We start from the raw sequence: 19,412 nt of genomic DNA on the forward strand, positions 1-19,412 counted from the left end.
ATATATATATATATATATATATATATATATGTATGGATCTATGTAGATATAAAAAAATGTACAACGTTTAAATATGAATCGATGGTGCATTTTAGTCGATGCGTTAATAAAATTCGTAAGTTGAATTAGAAAGATATAATCTTAATTTACATTAATTATTCTAAAACAACGCGATTATTCAAGATTCGTATTATTTATTTAGAACTCTTGCATTTAATTAATATTTTCTATCCGCTCTAGCATTTGTGAAAACCTTAGTATGAGAAAGTATCACAAGTTTAGAGATAACTAAAACGATCCGCTTAAGCACATCAGCGATCCTTCTTATCATAATATTTAAACGATCGTCTCGTCTTGCATTACCATTCACATATACATCTTTCACTATAAGCTCCCGATAACTTGTCTGTTAGTTACGCCACCGGTTCGTTCATTCGTCACTTCTTCTAACGACGCGATGCTAAATTGTCCTGTAAAATGGGAGGGACATTTTATTTACTCCCTTTCACAGCCATTCGATTATAAGCTTTCTTTAGTTTGATTTGCTAATAAGCGCCGTTAAGCTTTCTTTTCCAATTTCAAATTATAAAATTTGAAGGAGGACGAGCATCATCGCCAACCGTATCTATGACATATGGCCGACTCTTTTAAAAATGTTTAAGAATTTGAGCTTCGGCAAAAATCTAGGAAACTTGATTTCTGCTGGCAATGCGCCAATTAAGCTTTAAAACAGTCGGTTGCGAGTCCGACAAGCTCCTTACTGTACTTTCTCAACAACGTTATCCCACCCTCGGGAAGCTACACTTTCATACATTAATAACGCCAAAAAGTGATCAACGTATGTAGAGATTCGTGATTCATCCACAAGATAAATTCAATAATTTGTATCGTCATTGTCCCATTAAAGAACCACGTGCTTTTTCTTTACAACGGCTCCTTGCAATAGAGTTTTTAATTTTGCCTTTAATATGATCACTCGGATATTTCTTCCAAGCAAAAATTCAATCTTTATTTTGAACGCTGCAGCTTAAAAAACCGTATTGTACTATTATAATGAAGCACGTACCTTAATAAGGAGGTATTGTAAGACTTATCTATTTGGCTCACTCGTAGGCCCAATTATGCTAACTATTTTGTCATCCGTTAGTCCAAAAGGACATTGACACTAGCTGCAAAGGGATACGTAGCCGCGTTCAATTGCATTGTAGCCCGAGTGAATCAGTTGTATGTAATGTTAGATTACTATTCGAGTACATCACGATGAGTTGGAAATTTTCATAATGTGAAAATGTAGGAGTTTCTTGAAGTCTTATTGAAAGTCATCGACAACTTTATCGTTTATCTTATAACGTTGTGCGCTTGTTGTGCAAATATTATTCTATAATTATAAATCTCTATTCGATAATTATAAGCGCCATGTAAGAACAGGCTCGATATTATAATGCCACCATCGAATATAATATCAACTAACTATAAAAGAACAAATAAATTCACTCTACGAAATTAACGAATAAAGGCCCTAGAGCTTTTATACTATCTCAGCTGCTTAAGACTTTCTTTTATCTTTTCGCTTTACTAATTTATTTCATTATTACGGGCATTATAAATGACGCTACTAAAACACCACTATATATGATTAGGGAATATTTTTTATATGCAAGTGATATATATATATATATATTCTTTTAGCTTTTATCGATGTTGCAATGCAATCTATATACTATGTTTTATAGGAATTTTTAAAAATTTTAATTGATGGATTTTCAAAATGATCAATATAAACTATTATACGCACTAAAAAATATATAATACTAAAGATGAAATATCGAGAATTTCGTTCAACATTTAATTAAGCAAAAAAATGCAGTAGAGGTAGAAAAAGGGAATCTGTTAACACTTTATTAAAGTTCTATTAAAAAATTCCATAATAGTTTGGCAATCACACATTTTCTTCGAAAATTAAATTGTTATTTCATATATTTTCATTACTAGCTAAAATGTTTGATACAATAAAAATATTTTAAGTATTTTATTAATAAAATAAAATAAGCACGTTTCATCAAATTAAATTCTAAATTTTTCAAATGAATTATCTAATAACTTTACGAATTGATTTGTTATTTTTTTTGTATTTTATTCACTTATTTATTTAATTAATTTCAAGTTCTGTCACCAAAACTGAAAATTCATATAAATTTGGTAGTTATTTTAGCTTTTTAAACACACGAAACAAACGTCCATCAATTAATAAAGCAGATGAAAGATATAATTAAGTTTTATACTCAAAACTATTTTTTTTATAAATAACTTTCATTTCTCAATTCATCTGCAGCGCATAAATTAATAGATTTTTCTAGCTTTATTGAAACAAAATAATAAGGTATAAGTATATTGACTTGTAAAAAAATTTACAAATTTTTTATCTACATATTATTAATATTGTAAAAAGGCAAATTATTATGCAAGAGTACGATTAATATTGTACACTCTATTCGTGTTTTTTTTTGTTTTTTTTTTTGTTTTTTTTTTAAATTAATATTACATCAAGTATTTGGTAATTAGAGTTTCGCGAGTCTAGCTTACTCAATTTTTCAACATTTAAAAAATTTTTTCCAGTACAATTTTATATCTGGCTTTAACATCTAATTCTATTATAAATATTTTACAATTTTGATGTTATTTAAATTAAAGGAGCTTTATAATTGTGATCTATTAATAATAATAATAATAATAATAATAATAACAATAATAAACTATTAAAAATAAATAAAGAGTAATCTGATTTAAAAACTTCTTATTAAAAAATATTTCATCTTTATTGAATTATTCAGTAATACTTTATTTCGCATTTGCTTAATATTTATTAATTATTACATAATTCAATAAGATTACGTAAAAAATAGAAAGGATCTTTCCCAGTAACAGATTAAATAATCAAATAAGTATAATTAAACTAATAAATGACAAATTGATATTGAATTATTGGCAAAAGCACGTCGATATACATATAAATCCATTGGATATGTGAAATTTATTAAATGTTATATTAACGATTGCAAAATGAAGGAACACTCAAAAGTATTGCAAAATAAATATTATACAGTAAATAGTTCGGATAAATTGCATCAACATTTCAATAATATTACATTTGTTAACAAAACAACATCTCGTAAATAGGTGGAATTATATATTCTATCTGGTTGATAATAAATTCCAACAAATATGACGATTAAAAATATATAGATAAATTATATAGAAAAATTGTTCGTATTATCATATAATACTAAATATCATCATTACCATCATTCAATTTTTGATGATATTTCCATGCCATTTTTATATAAAAGCATAATAAAAATAACGAGCTATTGTTTTTCATGAATTTTATTAAATAATATAAAAATAAACTGTTTCTCCTCGATTTTTTATATTTATATTGTGGTACTACTAGATCAGTGACGTAAAAATATAAATCCAAACTATGCGTAATGTTTTTAATCTTGTTTAACTTTCTTTTCTTAAATTAAATTTTAAATGACATTTCGATACATAAAGAAAATAGCGGAGTTTTATGATTTATCAAGATTCTAAATACTATTAGTCTTTAAATATTAGCAAATAAATTAATTGTATTGAAAATTTAAGGATAATAAAATGCAATAAAAGATTATTCGTTAGAGGGAAAATTTTGTTTAATTTTTTTGTGCAAAACGATGCCTGATTAAGTTGGATATACAGATGTCCATGCGATATACTCAAACAATTATGAAAAATCAAGATAATTTGAATTTAAGGCACAAACAGATCATAGATTGAATATAATGAGGTATAATTATATCGTGAATGAACATATTGCAGATTTTAACAAAAGAGATTCACTTCGATATTATGTGATGCGGATCATGGATAAGCAAGACACTTGGCGAGTAGAAGTTGTAAGTTGAGAGGAGGTCGAGAAATTCCTGGAAAATACGATAAAAAGGGAACAATAAAGGAATACGCGAGTATAAATACATCAACCGACTATAATAAAGTACTCCTCTTTTCTTTAAATTTCCTAAAGTGCTTTCGATAAATTACTCGCTCTTATACATAACTAATTTAACTTTCGAATCGATGTCTTTTAATTGATAATAATTATTATTGCGTACAAATGGTCTGATTATAATGTTAAAAAAAAAAAAAAAAAAAAAAAAAAAAAAAAAATTACAATGCATCCAATCTAATAGCTTCACAATTCCATAACCAAATCATACCATCATAACGCCCCATCTAGAGCAGCAAAATAAATTTGGCATCTTAATCACAGTGAATATATGAACACTTGCGCATGTATATTACAAGTCGAGCATTGACTCCTGTCCCCGATAACCTGCGCACATCTCAATCATTTCCGGCTGATGTTGCACTTCCACCACTTCCAGTTCACGTACTAATTCCAACACGCATCCAACCCCATGGGAATTAGGCTACAATTCGTTTAATGATGAGATCGTGTAACATAGTCGAAACACTATATGGAGATATGCAGATTATTCGGATAGGTAGTAAACCCCCGATAGGCGGGGTATAAAGGATCACGTAAATAAAAAGTAAGATGGACAAGATGGAGGAAGATTCGAAAGAATTTAAGAATTAGTTGTGTGGGCATTAAAGCGGAAAAATATTCCCTCGTAATTAGGTCACGGATAACGACTCTGTTATTTCGGTACATTTTTAAACGATTTGCCGGCTTCTCTCACGAGCATCATAATAATTGATGACGGTCAGTGATTTAACACTCGTGTCGCAATTATGTTTATCAATAAATTACGTATATAACAATTTATCAACTTCTAGACAATATACGTTCACGGGTATTGTATCGATCTGGCTAGACGGCACAACGAACGCGAAAGAATAGGAAACTTTAATCTTCTTGATATTATTGCGATTCAAATTCTCTTAATTGTCATAGTCGCTCAGGAATGAAAATATATCTGAATTATATGAAATATATTTGCAAAAAAAGTAAATATACCTTGGTCTTCGATTATTATCTTGATTATTATCAATAACAATTTCTTTAATAATATGATATTACGTAATATTTTGCATGATAAATTGAATCAACTGACTGATTAGAATTCATGCGTTATTTCTCACAAAATTTAATTGAAAAATAATTTTTTTTTTGTTTTTTTTTTTTATTTTTTGCTAGGAGACATATTTATGCTTTCGAAACAATTAATAATAAGCTACACAATATTCTAAATTGTCAATAAAAAAAAATTTAATCTCTGAAGTGCCGTAAAATTTTTAGAAATATACGGCTCGGGTTAGGAGAATGACGTCAGTACTATATCTTACATGCGTACCAACGTACATTTATATCTAGTTTAGATTTTTATACACATACGACTTTTCTGCTCAAATTCAATAAAAATAAATATACAAACTATTTTATACCTTAAACTTCCGCCAATGTTTCTACGTTTCCCAACTTTTAATGTACATCAGAGTAACTTTATTTAAACTTTTCAAAACACTTTACTAAGTGAGAGACCATCTTTATCATTCCATTCTGACAAAACTTAAAAGTCATAAATAATGAGTTAAATATAAGCTACAATTATTTAATAAATGTATTACTTTACAAACAAGCGTATGAAAAATATAATTATTTAGAGCTTCGAATAATAAAAGTATTGAAAATATCTTTATAATTTATCTTATTATAAAGGATAATATTTTTTTGAATCTTAATAGCAAATTTAGAATATAATATTTTTATGTTTAAATGCTATGATCACTTTAAGATGCAAAATTTAACGTTTAAAAAGATAATTTATTTTAAATTAAAAATTCTCTGTATAATTTTCAATCTGTATATATTGAAAAATTTCTTATAATGACAAGGAGTATAAACTTTTGTTAAAATATTCTTACGTAACCTGCCCAATACAAAGGCTTTTTCAAAATATGTCTTGTGTGCTCAAAGTGGTCGGTAGTAATATTTTTTGCAATTGTTATAATTAAAAGTTATATATATATATATATATGACTTTGAAATTATAATAGAAATTTTAATGATAAAAAAATAATATTACATAATGTTTAATCAAATGTTAAATCATTTTTATTTTGAGTGCGATAGTGGGGGACAAAAAAAGCAATAAATTTTTATGAAAAATAATAAAATTAACCTTTTCTTTATCTACTTAGTATAAATTTGATTAAAAAAAATAATTTTGAAATTTTTAATACTGAATAATACAAAAGATTGATAAAACATATCAATGAATAAGAGGACATTTTTCTTGAATATTCTATAACTATTCATTCGTCAATATTAATTAAATCAAAATCAATTAAATCCAAATATATCTTATGGGTTTTTCTATTAATTTCTTCATTAAATCAGTACATTTTATTTTTCAGTACCATGGATATAATCTTAATTACTTATTTAATTGTAAAATACTATTCATCAAAATCAAGTTAATGGTAAAGCTCCGTAAAGCGAAAGCAAAAAAAAAGAAGAAAAAAAGGTATTGAAGCTACTAATTGACAAAGAGATGTTCGAGGTAAAAGTAGTAAGCTTTAAATTACTTGCATTGGATCATTTTGTATGCGCCATGGACTATTTAATTTACATGGTAGATGCATGGACTGCCAGAGTAATGATAAATCTGCACATCGAGTCTTTAAAATGTGTAAAAAAATTTTCTCAATATCCTGATACTTTAAAATTAATTCCCCCTTTCACTTTAAAGCTCATATTAAATTAAGCATTATTATATTAAATAAACTGCATCTCTAATCGACCATGTAAAATAATTGTCCTAACAGTTGGTTAAATGTAACTGTAGGCAACTTTTAACCTGTTTGTTAACTAAATAATTAAACTCCGCCGTAAGAATGGAGTTTCGAAAAATTAAAAAATTAAAATAATCTCCGACACAAGACTGAAGTCTAAATAATATACAATAATTATAATAATATTCATTTATTTGGCAAATTTATAGTACATTTATGGCAATCAAAGCAGTATATTTACTAATGTAAAAAATATAGATATCTGAAAGTATTATTTATGATGTTGTGAAAAAGTTTAAAAATGAAAAAGCATCTTTTCACGAAATATTAAAAAAAAAAAAAAAAAAAAAAAAAAAAAAAAAAATTAATTAATTAAAATTTAAAGAAATTAATAGAAACTATTTAATGTACCAATTATCGATTATTTAAAATATTTGATTTATTAATACTGAAAGTTTTTTTTTTTTTGTTTTTTTTTTTTTCATTAATATGAATAAAGTATGAAAATAATTTTGAAAGACCATCACAAAGATTATAATAATTGACTAGCATTAATAATCCGATAAACTAATTGAATAAAATAAAAATTCTCTGTATATAAGATAGTTTATTCAGGCATTCGATCTAAGTTTAAAAATTACGAGTCATTTAGGGAAGAAAAATGTTTTAATACAAATAATATTAGCGTCCATTGAAATTATTTTCCGTTAAAACTAAAATCAAACTTTGATTCTAAAAATTAATATATATATTTTCAAATATTTTTTCATCTTTACATTACTTTCCTTAAAAATACTTTATTTTCTCTGTAACAGTTCTAGTCGCTTCTTCGTTTACTTTTTCTTCTATTCACTTTTTCCATTTTTTATTAGCTATAGAGTTTCTATGTCTTTTAGTTGGTAGAGGGATTTCGATATCCTCTTGAATTCTGTGCACTTTCGCTACTTTTTCTTGTAATCTCTTCTCTTTACAACGATCGTCGTCCTCGTCTTTTTTCATTTGATGCGCATGACCAAGCGAAGAATCATGTTCACCTAATTCCTTCTTATTCTTATTCTTTTTTTACCTTTCATGTGATTCCTGATGAAAACTTATTTCTCATATATCAGGATCTGATTTTTGTTTGCTTTTTGCTTGAACGACATTCAAATGATAATTCAAAGCTTCATAATACATCAATTTCATACACTATTTTTTAATCGTACCTTATAGAAAAATAAGTTTGTATCACATCATCGGTTAAAATACATGTAAAATCGTTAATAGCATAGCGATCGAAAACTAAAGCCAGAACAAATGTATTGACTATGTTTGTTTTTAAGGCTTTGTTTGTTGTGCCGAAAGCTTTTATCTACTTGAAAGTACATCGATAAAGGACTCTTGAGAGATTAACTTTAAAATCTTTTAACTTTCAAAATTGGTTTCAATAAACTGAAATCTTTTCTTCCATAGATAAATATGCTATTTTAATAATAAATACAGATTTATATTGAATAATAATAATAATAATAATAATAATAATAACAAAATATTATGTTAACATTAAGATACGTATATAATGTACGTATTTGTCAATGAGTTAATGATATTATTTACAATAAATAATACTTACCAATGCTAAATCTATTGTTTGCTTTAAAATAACTGCATTATTCTACTTGAGATTTTTATTCAATTATTAGAAATTTTGACTACATCAAGTAAGTAATACTTTTTGTATTCCTTCCGTATTTCCGTACTTTTACAACTAAAGCAACATATTTTTGACGATACAAAAATCACAAAATTCTTTAATTAATCACTCTGTTTGCCTTATAAATAAACAATAAAACTATATCAATGTCGAGTTATCATATAATTCAATAAACGTGAAAGTTAAGCAATCGGCAATATGTAGGCTACTTCGATAGATTTGTTTATTTATATTTTTTTCCTCACGATTAAAAGTAACAATATGCTCTAATATATTAAAAACTTCAAATCGATTGTATTTCTCTTAAATTTCTTTATAATATATATTTTATTAACAGATGTTTTATTTAATCGAACGTAATAAAAAAATTAATATAAAATTTAATAAATATTCTCAAGTACGTGAACAATATCTTGTCTACTTTCTTACCTTTCACTTTATTTCTAATTTTATTCGTTATACCGATTGGCTCCAATAATATATGATTTTCTTTACTCGAATAACTTTTGTTAAGCGCTACTTTTTTTTCTTTTTTCTTCTTTTTTTTTTTTTTATAATAAATTAATCAAGTACTATCCCATTTAAACTAATTGTATAAAAAGTTGTAGCATATTTTTAATCTTTTCTCAGATTTTGTCCTGTTTCATTTCCAAATTTCATTACCCATTTATTTTGCTAAATTTTTTTAATAAAAAATTATCTATAAAATGTAATCCCCAAAAAATAACCTAAGAGTCATCTTTTTATTTACTTTTTCATCTACAAATTTTACTTAATATTATTAGATGTTTATTAGCCTTTAATAGCTCTTACTAACAATAAACAAAGAAAATTAATTAATTATTGACATAGTTTTATATGTTCTATATTATTTATCATTATTTCCGGAAACAAATAATATTATTCTATATATATGTTAATATTTTTAAATCATCTAGGTCTAATAAAAATAATAAGTGAAAAACTTTCATGTATATTATTTTTAAAACCTATTTTCCAATCATATCCGACACAATAGTTAATTTCAATAAAATAATATTTCATAATATTTATTTTATATTATGCTTATAAATATTTAATATCAATTACAATTATTATTAAATAACAAATTATTTTGAGTAATTTTATGAAATATCAAATTAAAAATTTTTATTCGATACTGAAAGTAAAAAAATTTAGGTTAAAGTAAATTCGATCAAGAAAATTTCCATGAAACATTTGAGCTGAAAACATGGAAGCTATTATTCATAAAAAATTTTTCATGACAAATGAATTTATGATTTATCTATTTCTTAATTATATAATTATATTAAATATTTGCATTTTACTATTAGATATTTTTATAATATTACAATAATTTCCTTATCTTTGTTCAGTACAATACACTTTATTGGAAAATTAAATTAACAATAATTCGATTATATTAAAATATGAAGAAAAAAAAACTCAAATTAAAATACATCACACATTTCTAGGTATTAGTTATGTACAAATATTTACGATTAACAAATAATATAATTTTCTATCCGTAGAATTAAATTAAAATTTATCTAAAACTTAAGTGAAACTGTACCGCAATTCAACTAAAATATAGCTATTTCGAAAAATGTTAATTTTAATAATATTACTTTGTTTATAATTAAATAACATAACGTAGTTTCAAAAAAAGAAAATCACGTAAAACTTGTTAGAGCAAGTTCAGAGTATATAATAAGATGTCCCTGTGTAATTTGATAAATGAAATACGACAAAAAATTAGTTTACATAATCTAATACAAATTCTACTAGTATTACCACTTAATTAAACTAGCAGCATGACTTTTGGAAAGTCTGATAAGACTCAAACTAGACAAAAATGTTCTACTCTTAGTCCGATAGAAAGTTATAATTTTGTTTGTTCGCTTAACGACATAATTCTAAAATAATTATAATCATATAAACTAACAATATAGCGTATTATATTTAAGTTAGTAATCGTTATTTTAAAACAAACGCTAAATCTCATTTTATTTGTTTTGGTATTTTTCAAGATTCCACTTTACTCAAAAACTAAGAAAACTATACGAATTTTTAGTCTATTTAATTCTATAATACGTCGACTTATTTAATAATATTCCTTATAAAAATAAAGAGCCTTAATAACGAATCAATTTTAATTACATGAGAAATTCATTTATTATCATCATGTTAGATAAATATTTAAAAATATTTAATATCCACAAATGTTTTTTATTTAATTTTAAAGGCCCTTATACCAATGTAAATAATGATATTTTCTATAAATGTAATCATAACTTTGCATTTCTCACTAATAGGCAAGCAAATTAAAAAAAAAAAAATAGAATAGTTTTATGAAATGCGTTCATTCAATAGTAACAAAGTAAGATTAAAAAGTATGTTTCACAAAAATTATTAAAATTACATAAGAAATTTTTAAAAAAAATCTAATGTTTTTAAGGATTTTTAAGAACTATATAGTAACGGTTCATTTTACTTTTTCGCTCTCGAATTTTTTCGTATTCCACTTAACATCTGACTATTTCTCATAACCCCTTTTCCGCTCAAGCTACTAAATGATATTAGAGTAGAATCGATTCTTTGTAATTTCTTTTTCTTTAACTCTTTTATTTCATTTCCTTCTTCTCATCGAATTTCCCTTTATCTCTTGAATAACATTATGCCAAGTCACCGTAATGCTGTCGTCAAAAGATATCTTAGCTACTCAGTTTATGCTTTTTCAAGTTTGTTTTCGCATTTAGCATTCCAATCAAGATTGTACCTGACTTACTAAAAATAAACCAAATGGATGTGAATACGTCGACTTACTAGGTCATCAAACTTTTTAAAATGCTTCCGATATAAAATGAGAATAAAATTGCATTCTATTAGTATTTCTTTTAATTAAACAAGTAAATGCCTAAAATATGTATGCACCACAATCTTACTTGTAATGTAATGGCGAAAATTCCTAAAACAATGCAAGGATATTTTATATAATTTATAGTAGTCTATAAAGGAACTAAGAATGAACAAGAAATAATTACAATATTTCTATTGTAATTTAATTAATATAACTAGATGAAAATCGGATAAATAAAAATTTCAAAAAGCAATAAATAACAGTAATAGATTGTATAAAAAATTTATAATTACATTTATATAATTGCAATAATATTATAAGAATAATTGAAATCAAGATTGTCAGAATTAAAACAAGGCTTGATAGAAAAATTTTAACGGAACAGAAAAATATAAGCATTTTTCAAAACAGGTCAATTCATAATTTAATTTCATTAATAATTTTAGAATTATACTGAAACTGAATATAACATAACACAAAAGAAACTATTAATTCTCATTTTATTTAAAAAAATTTTTTAAAATTTTGTATACAGAAGATTTTAAATTCTTAAAAAATTACAAATCCTAAAAATGATCAAGATGATACAAATTATTATTCAATAAGCACGAAGTAATATACCTTCAAGCAGGACAAGGTAAATTAAAAAAATCTGAACAAAATACAATATCAATGGACAATATACATATATATATATATATATATATATATATATATAAAATAGGCTTATTAAATAACTAATAAAATTGTATTTAATAATATACAGTCATCAATTAGGCAGAACTAATGGCAAAACTTGTTTTGTGAAAATAATTTAATTGAAATTAAAAGATCGTCTTAAAATATTTTTAAAAACTAAATACAATTCGATAAATTCTACTCAATATATTTTTATATACTGATATTAGATAAATATTATGAAATTATGTAATGCAAGAATGCGAGAATGAGAAAGCGAGTAATTAGAAGCGAAAAAGTCCGCGAGTTTGCAATTTTAAAACAGCCGCTTAATAAATCAGATGATTATTATTTACATAGTTTCAACTGCAAATATATACGTGGCAAATCAGAATATAATAGACATCAAGAATAGCTAAAAGATTGATGTAAATTTTAATGTTTAAACTTAATTTACTAACTATTTTACTAACGATATTTTATTATATATTTTACGTAAATTTGCATTGCATTTTTCATGAAAGAAATTTAAAATACCTTTTATATGAAATATAGATAAATTAGCTTGAAATTTGATTGGTTATTGAATTAAAAAACCAAAATTATAAAAAATTAGATAAAAGACGTTAGGGTTTTTTTTTTTTTTTATAAAAATAATAGTTTTGTAATCAATATCCGTAATCAATTGTAAATACTAGAAAATTGAAAGTAATTTCGATTAGTTTTGTAATAACAATTATAGCAAGTAGTCCTGCCGCCTGGTAAACCTTTACTTTTCAATATTCCAAACAATAATAAATTACTAATAAAAATATGTTTAATATATGAATTATGACATTCACTCGATATAAAAATTAATGGTATAAAGGAAGAGTAAGGGAAAGAAATGTGAGTATAGTTGAGAAGGATAAGATTATATGACGTTATGATATAATTGAGCGTAGAGCAAGGACTTGTTAAGTAAAGGATAATTAATTCAGCTATAATGCGGTCTACAATCTACAAAATTAAATAACATAAAATAGACTAACTTTAACTTGGGCTCATGTAATACGCCATACGCATGCATGGGATGTACTTATGTAATGTCATGAATAAACGAGAATGTTTGTTGATTAAGATGTCATAATACAAAATACAAAAAAGCTTTTCATTGAATTCATTGACGCATGAAAATTCATATGATAATAGTTTTTCATGCTTTTTATCATTTCTAGGAGATACGAAATAATCTATAATCAAAAGGTTGTCATTAAAAAGACGTTAGGAACGATAAATATCACAAATTATGAAAAATTTGGTTCGTGGTATTTATATAACTATATTTATAATAATTTTGGCATTAATAAATTTCACTCTCTATCTAAATTAGATTAATTCTATGCTATTTTATCAGAAAATAAGAAATATATAAACATCTTTAAATTAAAATATAGTAATCTTAATGTACGATAAAAATTAAAATAATAATAATTATCAGAATTACAAAAATTAAATTTATATTATTAATTTACAATTAATATTCCAACAAAACATGCACATGGTTTCATAATATTTTTAAGAAATATCATTGAATTATCTTTGAAGCACATTTGCATATTAATTTTAACTAGAATTAGCTGGTATAAATTAAAAAAAATTATTCATTCATTTATCCATGTTCCTCTGCTATATTCTTTGTTATTATTTATTATTATTTATAAATATATATTTAAACAAATTTTACATCAAATATACTTTTAATTTTTAAACATTTTAAGTAAATAATATTATTTAATTAATTAATTTACATACAGATGTTTGAATTCAATGACGCTACGCGCAATTCAAGGAATTTATAATTATTTTCTATTTTATACATAATATTATAGTGTAAAAATTAAAAAAATAGGTTATATATCAGCTATTTTTAATATTGGATTTATAATTTCTTGTAAATTAATTAGCATAAATGGTTTTCCATCCATTATAAAAAAAAAAAAAAAAATGAATATATATAACAATATTATGAAATAAGGTTGAAGCTGAAAATACAATTTGTGATTAATTGCAAATTTTTCATGGAAGTTTTAATAAAGTTGTATTAAACACAATATTAAAAAAAAAAACTCATCTGTACTAATATGAAACTTAAACTCCCATAAAATTTCATATAGTTAAAAAATGTTGTAATTACTCAAAATTTTGAAAATATTAGTAGTGAATTTCAATAAGATTAACTTTTTTGAACAAATAATCAATAGTTTTTTACTTGTAACATTGACAGTTTACCTAGATTTATCTTAGATTAATTTACCTACATAATTACATTGATTTATTACTTAAAAAAGAATTGGCAAACTTTTGCAAAAAAAAAAATATACGCGTCTGAATAATTTTTAACTAAATTTGAAATACAAGCGAATATGGATTAATGTTTTATTTAATATTGTAAAGAATAATATTAAATTATAATAATTTACTTAGTTTAGGTAAGAGATTTTACAAGAATGGCCAAGAAAAAATTCTTTGGGCCATAATATGCATGAAACTAGAGTCAATGAATTATTAGAAATATTTAATTTTAGAAAGATTTTTGTCACTTTCTGATTTAGAAACAAGTGTGTTTTCACTATAATAGCAAACAGCTTTTTATTACACTAATTGACCCAGAAAGTTATTTCATCATATGTCAATGATTTAGCAAGTATATTACTTTTAAGTAATTTTGAAATTATACGATCGTATATATAAATTTTCTCTATTATGAATAGGATATTAAAAATTAATAAATAAATAAATAAATAAATAAAAAAAAAAAAAAAAAGGATAAAATACGTTTACACTTAATCCAATAGAAAGATATATATATATATATATATATATATATAAATAATTTATCTAATGCTATCTTAAATGAATTAATCATTTAAATTTATCACACAAAAACCCAATTTAATTTCCAAATTGTATAAGATATATTTTTAAAATGTAAACTAAGTTTAAAAGTATTTGGTTTAGCAAGTGTCTTTTGTCTTAGCTTCTTAAATATTTCCTCGAGAAATACTAATTTATAAATTTCAATTTAATTAATTCTTTACATTATTTCCAATATCATCAATTTTTCTAATCTATATACCGTTATAGCATACTGTTAATTTTATCGCTAAAACTTATTGATTCTAAAATTATAGAATAGCTAAGCACTATTAATATTACGAGCCTTACAACATTCTATTGTTTATGTTCCAATTAATCATCAAACTTTCTATTCGTCAATAAACTATATTCTATATTCATGAATATTTTCCCTCTAATTATATTAAAATTGCAAATTACTTCAATTATTTAATGACCAAAAAATATATACAGAGTTTATAGTATAAATATTAAAAAATACATACACAATTAAAAGTTTAAATGACGATATTTCAAGAAAGAATCTAATGCAATTAATAATTTTCTTAATATTATTAGAGTAAAATAAATAATGACGAATGAAATATAATTATCGCAACATGAAGGACTATAATATATAATTCTATGTATAATTTTTCTCTTATATGCAATATTATGGTGAGTTCGTGAAAAGGTCAATTATTCATTTATATTATTCAATTGGAAGATTTGAATTTTTTTTTTTGAATTAGCATTGATTTTATATAATTTATATAATTTCAACTATATATTATGGTTAAGAAATTTGAGGAATATTTTATGACATCTCATTTATAAGTATTAAATTAATTCCATTATGATTAATTAATTGGGTCGTTGTAATAATGGAACGTTTAAAATTTTCATCGTTTCAAATACAACAGCTTTAAAACTTTTAAATCTAAATGATTTAGAATAACTAAATTATCGTCATCTTTACTAATATTCTTAAGCAAATTAAACTATCAACTATTAATTAAAAAAAAAATAAAAATAAATTAATAAATAAATAAATAAATAATAATAATAATAATCTAAATAAATTAATTAATGTAAATATTAATTTAAATACTTAAAAGAATACATTTACATGAAATTATTTAACTAATAAGAGCACTATATGAAAAATTCAATTATCTCATAACTATCCGAGACAATTTGATATAAATGCATTTTTCATTTGAATAGATGAGAATGAAGTTTTATAATGTAATTTAAGTTTATAAAAAAATTCTCGAGTTACTCAATGATGTTGTTTAACGAATTTGTGTTAATCTAGAGCATGGATAATAATTATATGCAGTGTAGATTTAACGAAATATATTTATAACATTAGATAAGAAATGAGCGAAATTTATATACTAAAAAGTCCGAATAAATAGTCAAATAGTCGATGAAGATAAAATTTGGTTGAAAACGTTTCTCTAATCGTGCGAGCGATACTCCTACGACCAAGAAAAGTTGACACGCATATAAGCGCACGCGTTCAAAATTTGCATGTATGAGCGCACACATGTCTGGAATAAAGTAAGCTGCAATGAAAAGAAAGGGAGAATACGAAAGCAAGAAAGATGCGAAAGCTACGCTCGCAGTTGTTCGCTATTTATACCTGCTGACGACGCAGTGTATCGTTGTTACTTGATACTTCGGCGGAAGCGAGCGAACGATTATTCAACGCGTTTGCCATTTGCGCGAATAAAAAGAAAAAGACAAAGTAAATGGGACTAAGATTCGTGCGACATTATCATGAAAATACTATTTGCTCGGCTCTACTCTCTTTCCATATCTTCTCCATCTGTGTGCCGATGACAATCAAATAAGATCGACAAGATTGTGCACCAAAACAACAAGCTTATTTCCATCGATTGTATATAATTCAATTAATTTGCAAATTTTCGCATGATTTATTACTTATTCGATAGGAATTACCTAATCAGCGTAATTTAAAACTTGTCATCGATCCATTTGGACATAACATTTTTATCTCAATAGTTTTATTATTTTTCTCCTATTTATAGCCTTATTCTTTATATAAAGATAAACAATTATAGTCGCGTATTTTATTTATAAATATCGAGTAATGATATATAATAAGTAAAAATAGACAACGTATAGTAACATACCGTACATAATATTTTCCGTGATAATACGATATATATATATATATATATATATATAGAGCTGAGTGGCATATAGTAATAACATTATATACAAAGTTTTTCATCAAAATGTGATTTAATAAATATTTATTAATTAAGGATTTATTCAAAAATATAATCACAATAATATAACTAATGATTTCTTTATTATTCATTCTTATATATATATATATATGTGTGTGCGTGTGTGCGTGCGTGCGTGCGTGTGTGTGTGTGTGTGTGTGTGTGTGTGTGTTTGCGTGTTTATCTTAAACATTTTAAGGCTAAAATCTTTGTTAAAAAAAAAAATCATCAAGAGAACCATGAATTTTTTATTAAAAAATTATTTATTATTTATTATAATGGTATATTCTGCATATATATCTGCCAAAACAATAACAGTATTGAAAACACTTTATGAATATCTGTGTAATAAAAAATTTACACTTTGCTGCATAAATTGCTCTTTTATCTAAATAAATGCACATAAAAAAAAAAAGAAGAAAAGTGTTATCTAATATATCTTGCAAAAACATGATGATTCTCGAGGATATTCACATTTTTATCGTGTTTTCCACTCAAGAAAATTGACAATGATAAATCCAGACAGTGTAGAGAGAAATAGTTTATTTTCGTCGCATTTTAGGTCCATTTTTAGGTCCATTTTTAGGTACATTTTTGGCATTCGTAAACATCTAAGAGCGATGTGGTCTTCCATCATGTGACATGAAAACCGAGAAAAATGGACCACATTTTCTTATACGTACTTACAATGCCTACATAACGTATAATAATTACACACATGAATTTTCTCACACTTTCTATAATCTTTAATTATTTATGGTTGATAATTGATAAGAAACAACTTGTATGTTCGAAGAAAATCAATCAATTTGATTAATCAATAACGAATGCCAATAGGATTATTTAAAAACATTGCGATCGTCATTTTTAATTAGTGCTATTATGTATTACGATGCTATTAACCTCGAATACTCGCTAAAGAACGAGTGTCGTTAAAATTATTCGAATAATTTGAACTTGGAACTATTTATCTAATGTAAGATCTTACCTTTCCTCTCAATAAATAAATCTTTTATATTGAAAATGCCATTTGTAATGCTCGATATAATTTTAAAATTGCAGCCGAGTAACAAGATTTTTCTTAAATACTATTTGAAATTCTTTTCATCGAAGAATGTACAAAACTTTACACGTGTGAAGTAGATAACGATACAATGTAGTCTGCCGCCAAAAACGGAATGAACTTTTTTTTTGTATCTGGCTAATAGCTTACAATTTATCACGTCACTATAACTCCAATTCAAGTCCATTGCTTTCAAACTGGCAACGTTTGCTCTTTACGTATATATAGGAAATCGCATGGATTCCCGATCTAGCTGAACTTTCCTTTTAACACACCTTCTTACACTTTTTTACTATTTCATTTTGATATTATTTTCGGATTTGATAATCCATGGACGAAGTTGTGAAAATTAAATACATTTAATTCCTAACATACGTGCACTCTCGACCAATGAATAATGATATAAAAGTACATTGATCATACATGACAAGGATCCTTTCATTTATGAAAGAAACTGCAAGACTTTTAGATTTAGAACTTCCTCACATACTTTATGATGACGCATAAACTTTTACTGTATTTTCCGAATACAAATACCTTATTCTGCAATATAAAACAACTTTAATGACTTTTTAATTTATTCGAAATATCTTGTCATTGTACCTATCCTTAATTCAATCGGGAATTATGTAATGAAAAAAAAAAAAAAAAAAATACTAGGGATTTACAAAGGGAATTCAAATGTTTAACTATAAAACTTCATAATTTACGTAAATAAAAATGAACTCTGACTCATCATACAATGTATATATTTATAAATATCTACTTTGCAAGCGCCCACGTACAAGGATAAGATAGTAAATAGTTTTCATAATTCTTGAGTCACATAGTACTACTAATAGCATTAATACACGCGCGCGCGCACACACACGCGCGCACACACACACACACACACACACACACACACATATATATATATTTATCTAAATAATTGCAAAGTAAAACATTTAATAACAAATTATTTTGTTGCTTGTATCTTTTTGAAAGCTGAAAGCCTTCACATATGTAAAGAGAATAATATATTATCTTACGATAAATATGAATTATTTAAACAATTTATATAAATTAAATAATTATACCTAATTAAAATATTAATATGGGCTATAAAGTTAATAGTTACAGGATTTAAGTTACGGATATTTTATTTATACTTAAATCTTCATGTTCATTTATAATTATAAT

The 19,412-nt window shown here is 24.6% G+C and overlaps 1 protein-coding gene across 1 annotated transcript in view; it reads right to left on the minus strand.

Annotated features, from left to right (window-relative positions):
- The window catches only part of Con (leucine rich repeat protein connectin), a 212,339-nt gene that overhangs the window by 31,571 nt on the left and 161,356 nt on the right, over positions 1 to 19,412 (minus strand). The gene's annotated exons all lie outside the window — the stretch shown is intronic.

Source organism: Ceratosolen solmsi, unplaced genomic scaffold (assembly GCF_000503995.2).
Source record: "Ceratosolen solmsi marchali unplaced genomic scaffold, CerSol_1.0 scaffold14, whole genome shotgun sequence".
Taxonomy (NCBI): domain Eukaryota; kingdom Metazoa; phylum Arthropoda; class Insecta; order Hymenoptera; family Agaonidae; genus Ceratosolen; species Ceratosolen solmsi.